Genomic DNA, 21,042 nt, shown 5'->3' with positions numbered 1-21,042 from the left:
CACTATAGTCCCAGATTTCACAGGTAATGTCTTGGGGAGAAAATAAGACAGACTTCCCTAGCCCCCATTCCACATGCCCTACACATACACAGCAAACACAGTTTCTAAAAACAGCTTTTGTTGAGACTATGCACCCAGATGTCCTGCCCCTGCGATTGGGTTCCTGGATGAACAAAAGATGTTCTGGCGAACTGCAGGATCTTTGTTCCAAAGAAGAGTGTTCATCCTGCATCCTCAACCTCTTTCTTTACCAGCATTTGAAATGGTAGAGAAATCTCCTATGAAGTCCAAGAAGCTATTCGGAAGATTCCTTCCGTAAGCACTTAAGATGGAAGTTGCTAGAACAACCTGTAATGTTCTTTCTATATGCTATTATCTTTTCTCTAACCCGGTATCAGTTCTAAATTCATACTCTTAAAATATACAGGGTTAAGGCAAAATTGAGCTGTTTACTTGAACTGTCTCAATCACTGGTGTTAACTGTTATGGGCCTCTGTTTGTTGGATGTAATCAGTCTTGAAGCCAATGGCAACTCAAACATCTGTATAGAAGCTGTGCTGGGTTCTGGTTTGCCCTTAACCCCTTGATCTCATACAATGGAGGCTTATGCAAGCACGTAACACTGACAGTGGTGGTTTTTTAACACTTGTGACAATGCACATTTTACAAGTGGCAACATACGGGATCTCTGGGGGCCACCAAGCAACTGCATCCTGTTTCAGTGATGTTTACAATGGGGTCACATAATTCCTGGGTATTCATGCATTGTCTGCATGGAAAAGAGTCCCACAATGCCTCAGATAGCCACAGGTCCAGATGGACCCTTGAACCCTCATGCTGCAAAGGGTAACATTTGCAGGGTTTTTTTTTTTGTTTGTTTGTTTTTTCAGTCAGCTAGACAAAAAGGAAAATATTCTCAAAGATTTTTCTTCCCAAACATGTAGGAAAAGTTAATGGTGACATCTTTGCAACAGGAAAGAGCTTAGCAGCAAAGATAGCTAGTCTTAATCTTTACAAAAGAAGCTTGCAAGCTTTTTTGTAAAGGCCATGATTTTCCCTAGACATTGAATACTTTTGTTGATAATATCTCTTGGCAGAAAGATGGTGAAATGCTCCTCACTGGATATTTGAAACCCACTTTCCCTACACCTCAGGGAACAGAAAATGGAGAATGTACTTCTTTTTTCTTTTTATGGTCCACTTTGGCCAGCCTTTAGAAAAATCTTTTTTGGGGAGCATCTGGGAATTTCAGAGAGTGCCGATCAATCCCCCTTGAGAAGAAGTCGGAAAAGCAGTATCATGGGTAGAATGTGGAGTTTGCAGTTAGAAAAACTGGCATGAGTGGGACTCTGCGTCATGGAGAAAGTCAGATGAGTTCTTTGTTTCTCAGTTTTCCTCAACTGTAAAATGGGCACAATGATAATACTGATGTTCAAAGTTGCTGTCATTATTTTAGGAATACCATGCTTTCACTTCAAGAAGAGGGAACGGTCCTCAGTTGATTCTAGTACTGAAAACGCAAATGAGGATAGTTTGAAATCCTATAGCAATGATCTAGATTGAGCTTCTCTTGTGTTGGGGGTCATACAGTCCCTCACTGGTCATTAATGAGGCATGTAAAAAAGTTACTTCTCTGAGTCTCTTTCATAACATGTAGTTCATCGTAATTACTCTGGAAGTTTTGGGATAATCAGATAAAACCCTTGGCACATAGTAGGAGCTCAATAGGTAATAACAATAGCCAATATTTATGAAGGACTCATTATGTGCTTGGCATTGTGCCACATATGCACTATGTACAGATCCTCAGAACCACTCTTTGAGGGAAATGCTACAATTATACCAATGAAGAATCTCAGGTGGTGAGATAAAGCAGAGTTTGAAAGTCAGTGTTTGAACTTGAGCAGCCTGATTCCAGAGTTCACTATCACCAATTCTCCAAGTGCAATATTGTTGATATTAAACATCCTTGATGTGGCAGTGCCATCTGGGCATGCCTGGGAGTCCCTTGGTATTTGGAGAAGGCTGGACGCTGGAGGCCTGTCTAGGACCAGCTCAGGCATGCTCCTTTCACATTCTCACTCCCCACTTCCCAACCTCAATGTTATCTGTTCTTCCTCTCTCCCTGGGGATAAAGGAGGGGGTGGGACATTAGGAAGAGCTCAGAATATGAGAAAGAAGTAGAAACGGGGAGGCCGTTATCACGGCTATGGAAAAGATATGAAATCATAACGGGACTCTCCAATTGAGAATCTGGGGGACCACAGCAAATAGATTAGTCTTTTCAAGGACACCTTCATTACTCTTTTCACTTACAGATCCCAGTTTCATTGAAAAGTACTGGAAATTTAAGTAAGATGGTATTGGGTCAAATTTACTAGTATGGACTCCCACTTGTCTTTCAGCATACAATAACTTCCCTTGTGTTCAGTTTAGCAAATTAATTACCTTTCAAAGGTGAAAAGCTACCTCCATGTTAGCAAAAGGACTAAAGATTAGTTTCTATTTCTTGTTACTAGTAGATTAATAATTTCTCTTGCCAAGGCACAGACAACTAAGGGGTAGGGGTGGGGGAAAAAGAGAAACAGAAGGTAAATCTCTTCTCTTCATTCATAATTAGATTGAATTCTCTGTTTTTGAGAACAGTATAATGCACAATAGAAAGAATGCATGTGTAACACATGAATTAGGAATTCTACAAAACATCATGCATAATTTAGCATGCTCTGTTATGGGCTTTGCTTTATTGTGCTTTTATTCAGGTCTTTAATGTGGACAGATACTAGATTTTTAAAATTATTTTCTCGGAGAGAATGTATTTGATGTATGATCATAGTTAAACTTGTTCCCTAAACTAATTCCCTTTTCTTTTGTTCAAAGGCTTTAAACTATTCTGTGTGAAGTTTTATACTTTCCTTCAACATTCAACTAAAGTTAGCCACAATGATTATCCTAGTTGTTAGAAGGTATGAAATAAATTTGACACACTGTGTTTCTAACTGACCTTGTAATTCTCTTCTAATGCAAGACATCAATGGCCAGTTTGTCTGAACATCTTTTTCTTTAATATGCTTTGGAGGGCTCAGGTTCTCTTAGAAAAGATGGCTTCTATCAACTCTCAGAAAAACCACTTTTGTACATTCTTTTCCAGAGGTAGAATGGTCACATAACCATGGCTGAGTCTCTGAAGGGCTATTTTCTTCTTGTCTTTCTGCATTATCAGTCATGTGTGATGTGTTACAGGGAAGTGTTTTTCAAAGGCTAATAATTAAAGGACATCTTATTCAGAACAAAAATGAGAACACTCACATTTTTTAACACAGTATAATAATTACCCTCAGAGAATAAAACAAGTTCAAATTTTGAAAACGAAGTGTGCAATCAATAAAGCATCAAAATGATCAAAACCCAAACAAGAAGGTTGTAAATATTGCCTTAAAAAGAAGAAGAAAACTTGAATAATTTCATTTAAGCAAGTTTCAATTCTTTCACAAAGGCTCAGCCAACAACTTTAGACTCCAACTTTAGACTACTTTGAATCTTCTTTCTGTGCAGTCCTGGCTAGCTACAAACCAGACCTTCTCTGCGAGGGAGTAGTTTATGAGTACACACACAGAGAATGTATGAAATCCATCAGAAAGCAATTGCAATCGTTTTTTTAGCAGAGCAATATAGAGGGACAATAACCCAGACCAGTAATCGCAAGGTTGTTTTTTTTTTTTTAAAGTACATTAACTTTATAGAAACAAATTACAAGGAAGACTTTACCACCCTCCTCATGTTCACATTTTTCTATTTCAGATAGACTCTCTGTCTTGATTACAGCAAATACCAAGACCCAAAGGGACTGAACACATATGTCCATTTGCACCTTTTGCTTTCCCTCAACAACTCTCTGGTTGTCTATTTGGTCTTTCTCTAGGTCCCCAGCTCCAATGCTGAGAAGTTAAAGAAGAGAAAAGTTAAGCTGAAATCATTTTACCTGTGCACTGACTCTGGCTGGTGGCAACGGCAGTCCCTGGAGCGGCTCCTGTTGCTTTCATTTTGCTGTGGCCGGGGCTGGTCATCCCGTTAATAATGCTCTTATGACCGCCCACTGAAAAAAAAGTCACTTGCCTGGCTCTTCCCCCAAGAGACGTTTCAAGTAAGCAATGAACTTGGGCAGATTAGCCCCTTGGAATGTGCCGCTGCTTCAGGATTATCCTCACTAAGAATCCCATGGACATTCCCTTGCAGTCCTCCAAACACTGCTTGATGTGAACATCTAATCTGACGCCAGAAGAAAAACAAATCCCCGGAGAGATCGGATTTAACTGGCACAAGTCCTAACAGGCTCCCCCCCCCACCCCTTTTCTTTTTTCCATTTTCAGAGAGAAAGCTTGTGAAAGTGTGATAAGGTGTTCTGAGTTCGGAAAGTTCAACTTTGGAAAGCAAATCCTTCTGAAGAAAGAGTGTGTTAATGCACCATGTGGTTTGAACACACAAGCGGCATTGTTCCCCTGGCTGCAAAGAATGGAATGATAGCATTTCTTTAAAGAGAAACTGCAAAAAAAAACTCAAGAGAATTTCAAAAGGATATTTTGGTCCCTAAACATGAGCCCAAGTAGAATAAAGTTGGAGTTTGCCGGGGACCTTCCACAAAACTTTTCAAATGTCAATGGTAAAACTTGCCTGATCCTACTTCTCATTCCGATCCCTCCCCAACAGCTGCAAGTGTATGATTAGAAACCTACACTCTATTTCCTTATTAAAAATGATGACCTGTGGCCTCTACAGCTCGTGGATGCAGATGGAAAGTGGTGACCCTGTGATGTGTTTATCTGGGGTGGCTCCACTGTGAGATTCCAGCTGGTATTCACTCACACAGAAAGGGCTCTTTCAAATACCATCCAGGAGTGAATTTTTTAGACAATAGGAGTTCTTCTTAACCAGATAAGTGAATACATCAGAGGAGAAAAGAGTTCACATTTCAACAAGGCAAAAATGCTTTTTAAAAAGGGAAGATATGAGCACTGCCTCTCTAAAGACTGACTCTTGCATGAACAGAGGCTGGAGTTGAGAGGTGGCACTCTTCACCTGTAAATCTGTACAGGCAGTAAAGGTCTGATTTTCATTTTTCTACAATCTTGTATCAAAGTGACTATTATGTGTCATGTCCACACTGAATAAGAGCAATAATGGTAAGTGAGTGATTTACTTCACACAAGAATTAGGTCCTGGATCATCTTCTTACCTCTCTGCTCTTTCCAGGATTGATCATCAAACTCTCACATTTTCTGGTCTCTCACCAAGGTTTCCCCAAGGACAAGGGACAATAAACTGCCTAGTGATTTTCAACTAAAGAAACATTATGTTAAGCGAGACTCAAATTAAAATTTGGACCGAGCTTCAGCATTAAATACATGGAGAGAACAAATCCCTTTGCCTGTCCTCAGGAACTGGCTATAGCCAGCATACACACCCTCTCTTCTGTGCACTTATAATACTTCTAAGCATCTGTTCCCAGGCAGTTACTAGAGGTGGGAGCACATGAAGATGTTCCCTGTAGCATTGCTTACAATGAAGAAGAACCAGAGACAAGTCCATCAGCAGGAGACTAATTAATATAAATTGTGCCATTTGTGATCACAATCAGGGTTTAGAAGACTCCTTAGTTACAAAGAGAAATGTTTTTGCTTTATATAAGAAAACTAGGCCATAAAATAGTGCAAAAAGCTATACACTTTAAATAGAGATGATAGGTAGAAAACATTGTAAGTCGTTACTTTATTCTTTTGCTTTCCCATATTTTCCAGTTTACCCCTGTCATTGTGTCTGGGTACTCAGAATGCTATAGTTTGTGTATTCAGAAAATCTATTTTTTTTTTCCATCTGTCAAGTTCTATATTAAGTTAGTAGAAAGGAGGTTATTGGGGAAGAGTCGCTCTGGAAGTGACTGAGGAGGAAGAAGCCTATAGAGACTGAAGGCTTGGGGGGGAAGATTTGGGAAGGAAAATTTTATAATGTGCAGGGTGAATGTTCTGGAGCAAGAGAGAAAGAAGGAGGGGGCGGACGGAAGAAGGAAGGGAAAATGAAGGGGAAGAAAAGGGAAGGCAGAGGCATAGTGGCAGGTGGAGGCCTGGAAGGCCCACTGAGCTGGCAGGCTGCAGTGTGGCTGCTCTGAGCCTGTGAGACTTAATAAGTTGGTCGCAGATAATCTTCCTAATGTAAGAAACGGCCCAACAACTCAGCCCTTCAGTTTTCTTCTTCACTAGAGACTGCTCCAGCCTTCCTTTTATTCAACTCTGGAGATCAATCCCATGATACTGAGTCTTTTAAATATTGTCTATATATATATATATTTTTTTTTACCCCATTCTTTCTAGTCTTACTTGTTTTGCTGTTTGTTTGGTTTTCTTTCTTTTTCCTTCCTAAAGAGAAATGCATATTCAACAGGAAATAAAATATGAGGTGCCTTCCACAAAGTTTACACCAAAGACAAAAGTATTGCTAGGAGTATCCTGGACGACTGGTGTTAGTACCAAAGGAAGCCCCAGGTGAGTCAGCACAGAAACAATTCATATGTGTAGCAGCTCATCCCCAGGACCCTTTGATTTAAGCAAGTAATTAGCTCCGAAGAGACTCGAAGCTCTGGGCCACACTGTGCATATGGATCTTTTAAAAGTCTTGTGTATCACCCAACAATGCTGCTCCCAAAAGGGGGTATTACCAGCCTGCTACAGATGTAATTTAGAGAGAATATAATTTGAATATTAACAGGAGAAAACCACAAAGCATGATGCTAACTGTGGTTATTCTTCACTCCTTTCTCTGTGCAAGGCAGAATAACTTATTCTCCCCATTCATCATTGAAACATTACACTTGAAGAGAATGTACTAAGATTATTCTATTGGTACACAACACAAAATTTTGTAAAAGCTAAATCAGATTTTCTACCAGCAGAAAGTAGATTTTGACATGGAAAACACATATTTCATTATAATAATAATATCCAAAGCATTTTTTTCTGTGATGCCTACATTTGATAATAGCAGCAAAATAGCATGATAGAAGAGGTCAGTAAATGGCATCTGCAAAGAGCCAGATGGTATGTATGCAAGGCTGTTTGGAGACCATCAGGTCTCTGCTACAGTACTTGGCTGTCTCTGTGGTGTAAAAGTAGTTGCAGACAACATACTCACAGTGAGTATGGCTTTGTTTCAATAAAACAGGAGGCAGGGCTATACCCAGGCCCAGCAGCACAGGCCTATAATTTCTGCTACTCAGGAGGCTAATGGAGGATCACAAGTTTGAGGCCAGCCTCTGCAACTTAGGAAAACTCTGTCATAAAGTAAAGTAAAATAAAATAACTGCAGGTGTAATTCAGTAGTAGAGCACTCCTGGGTTCAATCTCTAGAATCACAAAAACAAAACCAGGAAATGGGCTGTAACTGGTGTGTGCTGGTATACCCCTGGTGTAGAATAAAGAGGTCCAGGTTGTCCCTCCTACCTGGACAGCTCCACCTTTAGATATCCCACTATTCCCTCCCTCTACACATCTAGGCAGCTTAAAGGTCTTTGGTGACCATCCTAATCACCGGTATATCTTGTCCTTAGCCAGTCCTTTCTGTTTTTCTTGTAGCCCTTCACCTTACCTGGTGTTGTGCAACACCTTTATGTACCTGTGTCTCTATGTCCTCTACTAAAAGATAAGTTCCTGAGGGCAGTGGTTTGTTTAGTTGCTGATGTTGCCCCGCACCTACCAGCGTGGCATGCGGTCAGCACACACTGAAGCAAACCATTTGATTTCTTGGAGAAGCAGTTATTCCTCTGGAAGATGATGGTATGTAATGGACCAGTGTTTCCTAATGGGGAATTTTAAAATGGTACATAAATGGATTTTTTTCTTTTAATATTTGGGTTTATAGTCGTATATGGTGTACAAGGGATGGTTATACCTATGATTCAACAAACACTGTTGCTAAAAGCTATAATTTCTCCTCCTTGGTGTTGTGAAGAGATGAACTCAGCAAAAACATTTAATAAGTTCGAGTAAAAATGATTTGTAGAAAAGAGAAAGATCATTATGATGTCAAAAAAGAGGAAATTAAAGCAGCAGAGAGCCAGACCATTTTTACGTGTCCTTTTCTTATTTCTTATTTTAATACATGAAAATAAATGCCCGCTGTACTCTAATGTTTGAGTTGCCATTGTCCCAGAGTAAACAATGCTGAGGGCTAGGACAAAGCCAGCCACCTCCTGAGCCACACACCAGCATGTTCTTTCTAAAACAATTGATTATGCCATCCTCATATCAATATCCTTTGATAGCTCTCCAGCTCTAGCATGAGCAGCAACTCAGCACTGAAGTCCTTCAGGATCTGACTCTGAAAGGATCTTATTCAAATCTCTCAGTTTCCCTACAGACCTTCACATACATTATGCCGCAGCAAACCAAATTACTGCTTGTGCCCCTGATGCACCATGATGTTCCATACTTCTTAATCTTTGAAAATGCTGTACCTTCATCTCAAATGCTAGCTTCTTCCTTCTGTACTTGGTAAATGACTCTGTTCCTCAAAACTCTGCATAAAACATTATGTTTCTTGAGAGGGCTGGCTGGCCACTGCCAGGGTAAACAGTGTAACTTACGTTCCACTTCAAAACCTTGCTCACACTCTCATGGGGAAAAGTCATGTGTATTATAATTATATATATATATATATATATATATATATATATATATATATATATATATTCCTTCACTTTTGATTCCCACTGCACAGACACTGGATTCTATGTCTGTTATGGAATACCTAGAGCTTGGCAGCCTCACCTGGAAGACTTCCCTTCTTCCCTCTCCTATTTTTAATCATCATTTCTAAGGGATTTTCAATTCCTCATTCTTAGAATTCACCTTTGGGGGATGAACTATTTATGGTTGGAAATTAATAGTGCTCCAATCAGAGGATGGAGGCCTCTACTTCAAATGTATCCTATATATGGTCAAGGATTAAGTCAGTTTCAACATAACGGCTATTTCTGACAGTGTCTTCAAACTTATATACCACGCACATCCACTTAGGGAATTTGTTGCCTTTGGTGAGCAAAAATAAATAAATAAATAAAATAAAACTAGAAATAACAGGAGTGCCAGTCCTGTGAGACTAGAGTACATCATAGAAATATAGTAATAGGATAAACTTTACCCTCAGAAGGAGAAAATGAAAGACAAGTTTATGATCAAAAAGTGCAAGAGATTGAGGTTAGACATCGCCCTCAAGGGCCAAGAGCTTTAAGATGACAGCTCGTTTGTTAGAAAGCAGTACCACTATGACAATGTCAGCCCGTACCTAGTGACTGGGAGGGTTTTTTATATTCATGGAGTCAGAGCCAGTGGGAACTATAACTGTGTTCTCCATCAAGTAAATGCAGAGCTGGAGCAACACAATGTCCCCCTTTCAGTCCTTAATTCTGTTTAGCTTTCACCACTCATCCCTGCACCATTCTGATTTTGTTAGGAGACCCCCAAATGTGCTGACTCATTAAATTGGAATGGTTTGTGTTAGGTAGAAACATGGAATTTATATGACAAGTTATGTCAGATTCAGAGGCTGCTTTTAATATTGTTTAACTCGTTTGCCCTGAAAAGATGAAGATGCTGAGAAAAGTAGTGGGTGAGAATGGATAAGTAGCCGCAATAGTATTGACTACTGAGGATACACTGCCCTCCCCCCCCGCCCCCGCTTTCCATTGCTTGCACAGATTTTTATTTTATCATCAGTCATAACTATCTAAAAGTATTTTGGGTGCTGCTTTATTTTAATCAATGAGTGATTTCAAATCTAATATCAGGTCTTTATCCTTGCAACGTGCTGACTTAAATTTGGTTGAAAGGTTTCATTTCTGAAATTCCCCTTTTCTTTATCCATTCAAAACAATAGTAAGGCAGTGTGGTAAAAGCATGACGGATTAAGAGTCTCAGGATATATAACCTAGCCATGACAAGTTGACAACTAGGCCCATGACCTTGGAAGCCAGTGACTTAACCTTGGTGATCCTCAAGGTCATCTGTAGCTCCCGGAAATGATGATCCTGGGAATCAGAAGCTCACAGCTTTATTGTTAGTCTCTTATTAATGTGCACAAAATATGTGTAGAGGTTTTTGAAAATAAGGGATTTAAGAAATCTTTACAAATTCATGGAGCTATTGTTCTTTTCATAACGAAGCAAATAAAAATGTTGCAGAACACAAGGTTTTATGTCTATGGGGCACAAAGTACATAAGGAGATTTGAACTGACAAATAATCCCCCAAAGAATTCTTACCAGTCTCCAACCATTCTTAAGAATGCCCCTGGCTGAGCAATTCAGCACATGTGTTAAATTCTAATTCTGTTTCAGTAAGATTTCAAATGTTAAGACATTATTATGATCAAGCAATAATATAGCATTTATTGTTCTGTCATTGAGAGAATTTCAAGACCAGAACCTGGTGTTCTCTTGCTCTTATCCCTACCAAATAAATAAAATGCCCTTACCTCTTACCAAATGAATCAAATCTCAATGTCATCAATCAGATCAAAATATGCAGACTGCCCAGGATTTGTAGGGTTTTTTTTTAATCTAACAACTGAGAATTATTTAATTGGAGGAACTGAAAACAAATCAATCTCATTTGTATCATCGGAAGCAACTTGCAAGCAGACAGATCCAGCAGTATAAAGGCAAAGCTATTCCTATTATCTTTGGAAATGAAAAACTACTAGGTATTAAGTTAATGCAGCATAAATGTGTTTTTGTCTGATAGTCATCTTTCTCTGTCAAGTTACTAGATTGTTAGGTAGAAAATAAAGCCATTCAACCATTGGTGATATTGTTCTAATGTGACACTTTTAAGGTTGTTCAAGGTTATAGGTCTAGCTCAAAAATAACCATCAGTATCTTTCCTTAACACTCATTACCAGTGTTGTGTCTTATTGATTTTGTCTTACCTTATACATTAACATAAAAATCTCTTTGGAAGACTTAAGGGCCTAGAAGAGACTAGACCATATATTATTAGCATTTTTCTAAATATATTAGTTTGAATTTGATACACATAGAATGAACATGAATTCAAAAGCAGTTGTAAAGAATTTTAATAGGTGGTACAAAAATATAGACAGTCTCCAATTTGTGTTCCACTGATGACATTGCAATTTCTTCTGTCCTGTTTTCTGACAACCTCTCCCCTGTACTCCAGAGTTCTGATCTCTGAAACTTGGATGCCAAAATGAATTTCTGATAGCAAGATTCTTCTGAGAGAAGCTATGCTAATTTTAAAAAGAATAGTGTGTTGGTTTCTTAATTGAGTCCCCAATCCATTCTTCACCCAGCAATGAGTCATCTTTCTCCCACTACTTAACTAATAGATTTTTAGAGCAGCTTCAGTTTTATAGAAAAATTGAACAGCAAGTATGGAGAGTTCTAATATACCCCCTCACTCCCTCCCCTACACTTTCCCTTATTGACCACCTCACATTGGTACAGTACATTTGTTGCACCAGAGAAATTGCTATATTAGTGTTATGTTGTTGCAATATTATTCACTAAATTTCATAGGATAAATTAAGGTTCACTATGCTGTACAGTTCTATGGACTTTGTTAAATGCAGGTCAGGGGTCCATCATTACAGTATCATATGAAATAGTTTTCCTGGTGATCCTTTAAAAGGATGATTTCTTTCAAGGCATTTCATCTCCTCCATCCTAAGTCACTCAATGATTTCTTTTTTTCCTTTAGGACAAACCCAGATTCCTTAGCCAGTGTGCCTCACAGGCCTTCTACAGTCACAGCCCAGCTCACTTGTCCAAACTCTTCTATGCCCGGCTGACCCAGCTCGCTACATCCAGTCACACTGACTTTCTTCAAATTCCCAAATTTTCTGAATAAAAACACATAAGAGTAAAACTTATCATGCTATAAGTTAGTCTTTAATTTGAATTCTGCTTTCTGAAGGAATACAAATAATTTTCATGACCTGAGGAAGGGGGCAGAGGTAGGGAGGATCCATGGGCAATTTGATATTTCAAATCCACATTTTTGAAGTAACAACTGCAGAATCACCTCCTTTCAGGGAACTAAAAATTCCCTATAGAATTGTTTCATTTGATAATGTGATTTATTTTAATAATGGCAATTATCTAGAATATAAGCAATAATAAATGTTATTGAGGATGTGGGGGAAAAGGCACACTCATACATTGCTGGTGAGACTGTAAATTGGTGCAACCAGCATGGAAAGCAGTATGGAGATTCCTCAGAAAAACTGGAATGGAACCACCATTTGACCCAGCTATCCCTCTCCTTGGATTATACCCAAAGGACTTAAAATCAGCATACTACAGTAATGTAGGCACATCAATGTTTACAGCAGCTCAATTTCCAATAGCTAAACTATGGAACCAACCTAGGTACCCTTCAACAGATGAATGGATAAAGAAAATGTGGTATATATACACAACAGAATATTACTCAGCCTTAAAGAAGAATGAGATTATGGCATTTGCTGGTAAATGAATGGAGCTGGAGAATATCACGCTAAGCAAAATAAGCCAATCCCCAAGAACCAAAGGCCAAGTGTTTACTCCGATATGTGGATGCTAATTCACAATAAGGAGGAAAAAGGGAAGAATAGGAGCAAGGAGGAAGGTAGGGAAGAATAGAGGAACTTTGTATTAGAGAAGAGTGAAGGGAGGGGATGGGGGATGGAATTAGGAAGGATAGTAGAATGAATCAGACATTATGGCCCTAAATACATATATGAGTATACGACCAGTGTAATTCTACATCATGTATAATCAGAAGAATGAGAAGTTATATTCCATTTATGTATGATGTGTCAAATGCATTCTACTATCATGTATAACTATTTAGAACAAGTATAAAAAGTTAGTTTAAAAAAAAGAGTGTCACTTGGCATAAGAGGGGTAAGTGTGAAAGTATTTTGAAAGTAAGGTAAAGTCATTCATCACTGGAAAATCATGAAGATGTAAGATCTCTTAGGTCTTAGGCCTTTTCAGATGTGTTAGAAAAATCATGAAGACCTAAGACCTTAAGTTTGTAAGAGATCTTAGGTCCCTTCTTCAATATTTAGTAGAACACTAACTTCTTCCTGGTAAATTATACCTAGTTTCTAGCTGGTAACATAACTGCACAGGGAAAACTGCCTCTTCCCCACCCCGTGACACTCCTGACTCTGGCATGCTTTCTACATTAAAACACTATTTATGACCATTCTTTAAAACTGTCACCACTGTGAAAGGCTCAAAATATACTCTAGGGCTTGGTGACCCTCTTATAATATTTCTTTTGTCTAAACAGTTATTTTTCCCATTTATTTTTTCTTTGAATACCACAGGATACAATAATATGTACATTATTAAGTAATGACTTGATTTTGAGAACATACTAGGATCAAACATGGTATTTTTTATTAATGCACATATTTATATAGATCTTTTCCTGCTTATGGTCCCAATGTTAGTTATCTGAAAGTGAATTATTATGAAAGTGAACTTGTATTTCTACAAATATGTAAATCTAATATCTCACAAGAGAGAACCAGACACAGAAAACACCTTGCTGCTCTTACAGTTCCAATGTAAAAGTCTTTAGGCAATCATTGAGAAGAAAATGTAAACAGAAAGTTAGCTGTGGACTTGTTAATGAGACATACTTCACTAAAGTTGATGCTACATGAAGCTCTGATGTTAGTTATTACAAGGAGAACTTGAAAATGGAATGATTAGAGCTGTACTCACATATTCAAAAATACCCACTGAACATCAACCTATACAAAGCTCTCTTAGTTTCTAAAAACATACAAAACTCTACAAAAGTCCTTGTGTCTGCTTTAAGTTGACTGTGTTTTAGAAGAATCCTTCTCCAATGATTTTTAGTGAAAGAACATTTAAAAAACTTTCAATCCTCTATAAAATAAGTTTTTTGAAATGTCACTTGGATCATGTACTTGGATTTTGTGAAGATGGTAAATGGCTCTGGAAGTTTCTACATGTTTACTCTCCAGTGTTCATACTTTCATCATTCACAAGCACCAGTTCTTGGCCTAGAAGCACTTATGAGTCTATAGTCTGTGGCCCAGCAGCATCAGCAACAGCTAGGACATTATTAAAAATGCAGAACTCAGGCCTCCCTAGATCTACTAGAATTGCATCTGCATGTTGATACAATCCCTAGGTAATTCTTTGACATTAAATTTGGAACAATACTGTTCTGGAGGGAAATCAAGTACAGTAAAGGCTATCATAACAATATTAGCAACAATAATAAACAGTTTTATAGCTCTTACAGTAGACCATACAATTGTCTAATATTTTCACAACTAATTTGAACCTCATCAAAATCCTGTAAAGTAAGTGGTTTTATTCTGCACATTTTACAGGAAAGGACACTGAGGCAGTAGAGGATAAACTACTGGTTCAATGTCATTCACCTAGAAAGCAGAACACAGGCATGCAGAATAGCTTAAGTGACAGAAGTGGAGACATATGCCAGGGGCTTCAGAACAAGGAAGAGATAATTTAGGCCAGGAGAGGTGTTTGGGCCTGACACACTGTTGGTGCTGGTAGCAGAAGGTATGCAGTGAAAGAATTTTTCTTGCATTTTATTGAATTAAATAACACGTCTTTCCCTATTTCCATAACTTTAGGGAGATGGTTTCAATTTAATTATGGTTCTCATACTCCCTGCTATCTAAGATTTAGTTTAATTTGTTTCCTTCTCCTCCTGTTACTCCTCATCTTTATAACAGAAAGTGTTCTTCTTCTGAGCTTCCAAGTACTTTCTTCTTTTTCCCGCCTATTTACACTTTCTATCTTGATTAGTAATATCTATTTATCCTCTATCCTTATGTTCCTATCTAAACTCATATAGGGCTGGGACCATATCTTTTAAACTTTTTACCCTCTCTCCTAACTCCAAGTGCCTGGCACCTGGAAGAAGCTCAATAAACATTTGTTAAAATAATCAATAATATTAATCATAAAGAATAATGATGAGTAGTATTAGTCATCAGTCACAGATCCCACAACTGTGGGTGGAACATTCTATAAGATATTCATTCATGGAACATCTTGCTCTTCCTCTATTTTCCTAACATGTTCTGCACAAATAGAACCATCAAGCCTTAAAATATTTAGCAAATGTAACTGTCAATATTAAATTATTGTTCTGAATTGACTGATTACAATGATCACACGACTGTGTGTTGTGAGCACACACATGCTCATACTTTTTTCTGTTGGTAGACATACAAAATTTGTGTTTGCCAATTCTACGATACAGATAACAGTGCTAGTAAACACTGAAAAAAAGAGAAAATTACATATATACATAAAATACATATTTTTATATCAAATATTCCACTTTTCTTTTTGTTGGCATTACGGCTTATTAGCACGTTTGAAGGATAATGGGCCCCCACCATCATTCTTGAATTCCTGGGACTTAAAATTAGTATTTCATGGTCTAAAGCAAAGAATTTAGGAAGGCTCTGGATTATAAAATGGTATTTTGAAGATACATAAATTATTTTCTAAATGTCAGTAGATATCATTATTTAAATTCATTCATTTGTTAAATAACATAATTTCCCATTAATTATGTTTTCCCATAAACTTGAGTCACATGTTTTGTCTTTGTTCCTATTTTTTTCAAGCCTTAAAAAATACAGGCTGAGGGTGGGGGCTGTAGCTTAGTGGTGGAGCGCTTGCCTGGCATGTGTGAGGCACTGGGTTCGATCCTTAGCACCACATAAAAATAAAATAGAGGCATGCAATCCATCTACAACTACAAAAAAAATTAAAGAAAAAGAAAAAAATACAGGCTGAAACAGACTACTTGAAAAACAATTTCAGTCAGTATAATTCAAAATAATGAAAAAGAACACGTTTTTATTTCATAGGCATGGTCCTTTCCCAGCTTTTTTTTACTTTACCCAAATAGAAAATTCTACAATTTCTATGTTAAAAAATAAAACTGCCAGCAGAATCATAAATGGGTGGATTTCAATAGGTATTTCCATATGCAAATATAGATGTGTGTACCCTAGACAGTTTTACATGATTAGTTAGTCCATAAGTTTGAGGACAAAATCCAGATGTGCTTTCTTCAGCTGAATTTTATGGCTCCCTTTGTGTTTTCAGCTGCACATATCCTACCTCATCTGTACTGCTCTGCTCATTCCTTAATATTTAAAACTAATTAATGAATTCCTCATGACAATGTTACTGTCAGCTTGAGCTTTTTATGTCAGATGTCGGTGCAAGTAACTTGCAGAACATGTATGAGAATCCTAAGTTGCTTGGTTAGTGAGTTTGTCTTTACACTCCTCTATTACCTGGTCTATTTAGAATAGAACAGAGAGAGGAAGAGGTAGTCTGCTTATGCTTCCATCTACAACCAGGGAAAATTGTTCCATTGCCTCAGCTTCTCCTTTGCAATCACAAAGAATACTGTTCATCTCATTCCCTCACATGGGTCTGTGGTCAGCATTGATAAATGAGATAATACCCTGGATGCCTCACAAAAACTTGCTAGCCTAGACTACTAGTTTGCCCAACAGACAAAAATGTTCTTTTAAGCTTTCATTTTATAAAAATAGATGACTGAATTTAAGCAGTTTTCAATTACATTCTTGCTTGACTTACACCTAAATGTCAATTTTTTTTTATTAAAAATTACTATAAGAATGATCCACTCACCCCTTAAAAATAATAATTAAAAAAAAACCTATTAGGAATTTTCTGAGGCTTAAGTAACGTGGAATTTGATTACACAGTGCATTCTGAGGCTGAGCCACAGTAGGCTCTTAGGTACCAGGCAGACTGATTACAACTTAGGCATTGTTTCAATGTGATTTTTGCAAAGGATTTCATTTAATGCAGATTAGTACATTTATTAAGCTGTTGATAATTGAAGCCTCTTAGGTTCAATAAGTACCATCCAGTGAGGTAGATTAGTGGGGTTTAATTTGTTGCTCTGAAAGAGCAAATGAAGACTTACTAGAATAATTGTATTTCCTCTGTGGGCTAATAAAAGGCAACATTGCAGTGGTGTTTCTGACCATTTCTGCATCTCTGCAGTTTCCTTTAGGGTACTGTGTTTAGAGTGTTCCCCAGCCCCCTTCAGTGATGACAGAGTCATCACCTGTAAATTACCTGACTTAGGAAGGAATTAAAGATATAGTCACATTTCATGTGTGCCACGAGTGGAGATCTTCATTTTAGGTTAAGCTGTGCCAAGTATGGTCACAACTCTTGTATTTTTTCCTTAAATTTCTATTTCCTTGTCTATACCGAGGGTGGGGACTGCATCTCTTCTGAATCCTAAGCAATTAGTATAGAACCTGGTATACAGGTATTTCTGTATTAATTCACCTGACATTTCAGTATTTGCTTAATTCATGAATGGATTACTATAAATGACCTTACAGTATCCTCCAACAATAATACTATCAACAAGTTTTCAAGTTGTAGGAAGTTATTGTCAGAGAATAAAGGTAACTGTTAGCTGAAGGACGGAGTCAACAAAAGAAAGAGGCTATATCAATGACTCAGATGGTGATTTTGCAGATACTTGGCCACACAAGCACTCATCCTAGGTCAATTACACTAGGCACACTGACTTGCTCTCTTGGCATGCCTGGGACTCATCTTCACTGATTTGGTTACATATCTAAACTGTCTTTGCAAAATAAAGAGAATGAGTCCTCATTCCTCTGGAACTCCTCACCTTGCAAAAATCACAATTCAGAGTAAAAAATGCTAAACTGAGAACTGACATAAATATCATCTCTTAAATACCAAAGCTGTTTGTAATGGCTGGAGATGAATTACTGAAGATGATCTTGGTTCTATTCCTGGATATTTGAATACCACTGAAACTGTCTGTGTGACACTTAAGTCCCAGAAATGATGACTGATTTCTGTTTTCTCCACTGGCTATTCAGAATGTACTTTTTTCAGAATGATAACTGAACTTCAAAGTTAGTAAGAAAATTTGAGTTTTCTAGTGTGTAACATCTCCCTGAAAATTAGTTTTAGACTTAACCTCACACTTGTATCTCCCACCTCATACTTTGATCTCAAAATGTCAACCTGGATAATTGATATAGTTTTCCCTTAAGGATTCTACCAAGTGACTTTGCATGAATGCTTGACTACAGGTCATGGCAACTATTCTGAATGATTTTACAATATTGTAGATAACAAAAGGTAATAAAAGCTGACTTCTTCATTTTAGTGAGCATGAATTTATTGTTGATTGGGTGCCATTTCAACTGTGGGCCCATTTTCTAAGAAAACATCCTGGGCCTATGTGTTCACTATAACATAATAATAAATAATAGTTAATAAAAATGTAATAAATGTCAAAATGATGCCTATGTAAGACTACTAACTCCAGGAATAATAGAGAAGTACTCAAACCAGTATATGTCCCAGAGATCCCAGCCAATGCCTATCTGTCCACTTGTGGCCATTTTTATTGTGATACCCACATTCCCACCCACCACAATGGTCAAGATTGAACAGACCACTGGACTGACCAGTTGTAGTGCCCGATGGATGAGTAGAAAATTTGTAGCCTGGCCATTCCCTAGGACTTATGAACTGCCTCTGGAGAGAAGCTGATCAAACTCCATTTGTTGGAAGTCTGAACTTAGAGAACACAAGCTTAGGGGTACTAATGCAGGGAAGTCTGGAGGCAGACAAAGCCCCAAATTGAAAATGGCACTTATGCATGAGTGGAAATGGAGAGAGGAGAACACAGGCATTATCAGAGTGCTCCACAGCACCTGTGCAGTTAGAAGCAGAAATGCCAGGAATGAGAGAAAACTCAGGTAACTGTGAGGGACAGAGAGATGGAGATAGTAAGTCCTGCTTCAGATGCTTTCCCCATTCCAATTCTACTCGATTTCTAGCCTCACAATAATTTGCCCTCTCCTTGAATGATTGGAGTGCTTCTTATCAGTACATCTAGAAAAGGTAATGGCAAGTTTTATGATCCAAATATAACAAAAAATATTTTTACAGGGTATAGATTCAGCTCACAATTCAGCATCTTGATCTACCTGACCCCTATGGATGAAAGAAACTGGCACCTAGCAACACCAGTACTTAAAGCCAGCTCTTCTTACTTGAAACCCTATGTACTCCAATCATATCACACTCACTCCTCCATGTGGAAGACAGAATCGGCTGGCTTCTAAAATAAGAGTATTTTCATTTCTGGAAAGAGTCTGGATTTGTAGGACAAGTTTAGACAGGTTAAAACATTTCATGTGTATCAAGGACAGGATCTTAGGAATTACCTTACACTTGGAAATGGTTGCAGCTTTAACTCTGAACATCCTTGAGTCTCAGCTATTTCTGTGCTTGACTTAATGTGATTCATCTAAGGGAATTTGGTTTTTAGTATTTGGGTAGTTGTCTTCTAGCTTGTTTTTAATGCTATATTTTAGGAACCTCAAGACATATAAGGACATATATTTATAGTGACATTCAGCCCCTGTAGGTCTTCATTTTTGCCATCCCTAACAAAAGGCTTTCTAGGGAGTCCCTGTATTAGGGCATTGCTAACAATGATCTCATGCAAGGAAAGTGCCCAAACTCAAAAACTCTTCAGTTGCCTGTTTACAAATTATTTTGTGAATTCTTTCTGTCTCACAAAGTTCAAGCTAATTCACTGAGGGACTTTTGGAAAATCTTTATAAACAAGAAAAAAAAAGAATATTCCTCCCTAACCCCAATTCCCATTCAGAAAGAACTCTGGTAACTTGTTGGGATTTGTTCCTGGTAGAAAAGTGTAGAATACTTCACCAGCCTGCAAAGCAAATGTCTGATTTCTCCCTGGGATGCAGTGACCTGGTGAAAGCACGCAGAACTGAATTAACCATTCATCTGAGAATGTGCTGACCCGGCAAGTGGGAGCAGATCTGGCAGTGGCCCCAGCACAGGGCAAAGTGTGCATGCAGCATGTGGCAAAGTGTCTCCTCATTACAGCAGAGACATGGCATTTTATGTAAATTCCCCAGACAGTTCCCATATATAAAAAGCATCTAGTCTTTGGTTCTTGCAATATCCTAAGCACGTTTGGTTTATGTCCTTGGTTCACAGAACTGGAGGATGGATATCTTTTTAATTTAAGTGATTAAAAATAAATCTTGACCATCCTAGAGATAATTATATGAATACTAGTATATGAGAAGACAGGTTTAGGAATCAATGACTTGAGGCAGAACTTCTGCTAAAAATCCTCTCAGTTTGTGAAGAGTATATTATGGTACCTCGCTCACAGATTCTGCATCTGTAGGCGAGGATTAGTCTCCAGAATCTCAACTTCCAAATAATTACATGAACTACTCCCTGAGCAACACTGCTAACATTTTTTCTTCTTCATTAGTTTCTCAAAGTTGGCTGATCTGCAATTGGGTTTACTAGCATTGTGCTAAGCCCACTGCTAATGCATCATTGTAGGTCCTTCTCATCTCACTCTGATACTTGAACTGTAGTTTTATAATAGGCCTCTGTGCCCCTGCTGCTCCTCCCCATCCCATCCTACATGGTGCCTTGAGAATGCTCTTCTTAAACCAGGATTTTTCAAACCTGGTAGTATTACATTTGTGTAATATTGACTATTGAATTGTTCTTTGTGGGCAGATGTCCTGGGTCTTGTAGGATGTTTAGCAACATCTCTGGTCTCTACCTTCTACATACAGTAGCAAGGATATCCCTGTTAGGACAACCAAATTTGTCTTGGGTCATTGTCAAATGTCCTTTGGGGGTAAAATATTTCCTGTTCTTAGTCCTTAGGGATGAGTGGGTTAATCTCTTCCTCCATTATCCAAACATTACCAAGACATTCAAGTACCTATGGATGTGCCTGTAAGCTACATTTCTAGGCTTATCTACCATTAACAGATTTTCAATATTCACCAAACCAAGCCTCCAACAATATACTGGCATTCACAGTTCTGTGCATCTGCTTTTGCTCTTTCT

At 38.0% G+C, this 21,042-nt stretch overlaps 1 protein-coding gene across 13 annotated transcripts in view; it reads right to left on the bottom strand.

The window, feature by feature from the left end:
- Trpm3 (transient receptor potential cation channel subfamily M member 3) overlaps positions 1-21,042 on the bottom strand; it is a 536,247-nt gene that overhangs the window by 299,837 nt on the left and 215,368 nt on the right. Inside the window, exon 1 of one of the 13 annotated variants that reach the window (XM_046459375.2) lies at positions 3,983-4,264. The exons of 11 other annotated variants lie outside the window; for them this stretch is intronic. The gene's annotated coding sequence lies outside the window, so the exon portion shown is untranslated. Of the gene's footprint in view, positions 1-3,982; positions 4,265-21,042 lie in introns of those variants that run through there. One more of the 13 variants, XM_058584022.1, reaches the window with a different exon arrangement.

This window comes from Marmota monax, unplaced genomic scaffold, assembly GCF_021218885.2.
Source record: "Marmota monax isolate L192 unplaced genomic scaffold, Marmota_monax_Labrador192_F-V1.1 WCK01_AAM20220418_F8-fsc00059, whole genome shotgun sequence".
Taxonomy (NCBI): domain Eukaryota; kingdom Metazoa; phylum Chordata; class Mammalia; order Rodentia; family Sciuridae; genus Marmota; species Marmota monax.
This window is presented reverse-complemented; position numbering and strand designations above follow the sequence as displayed.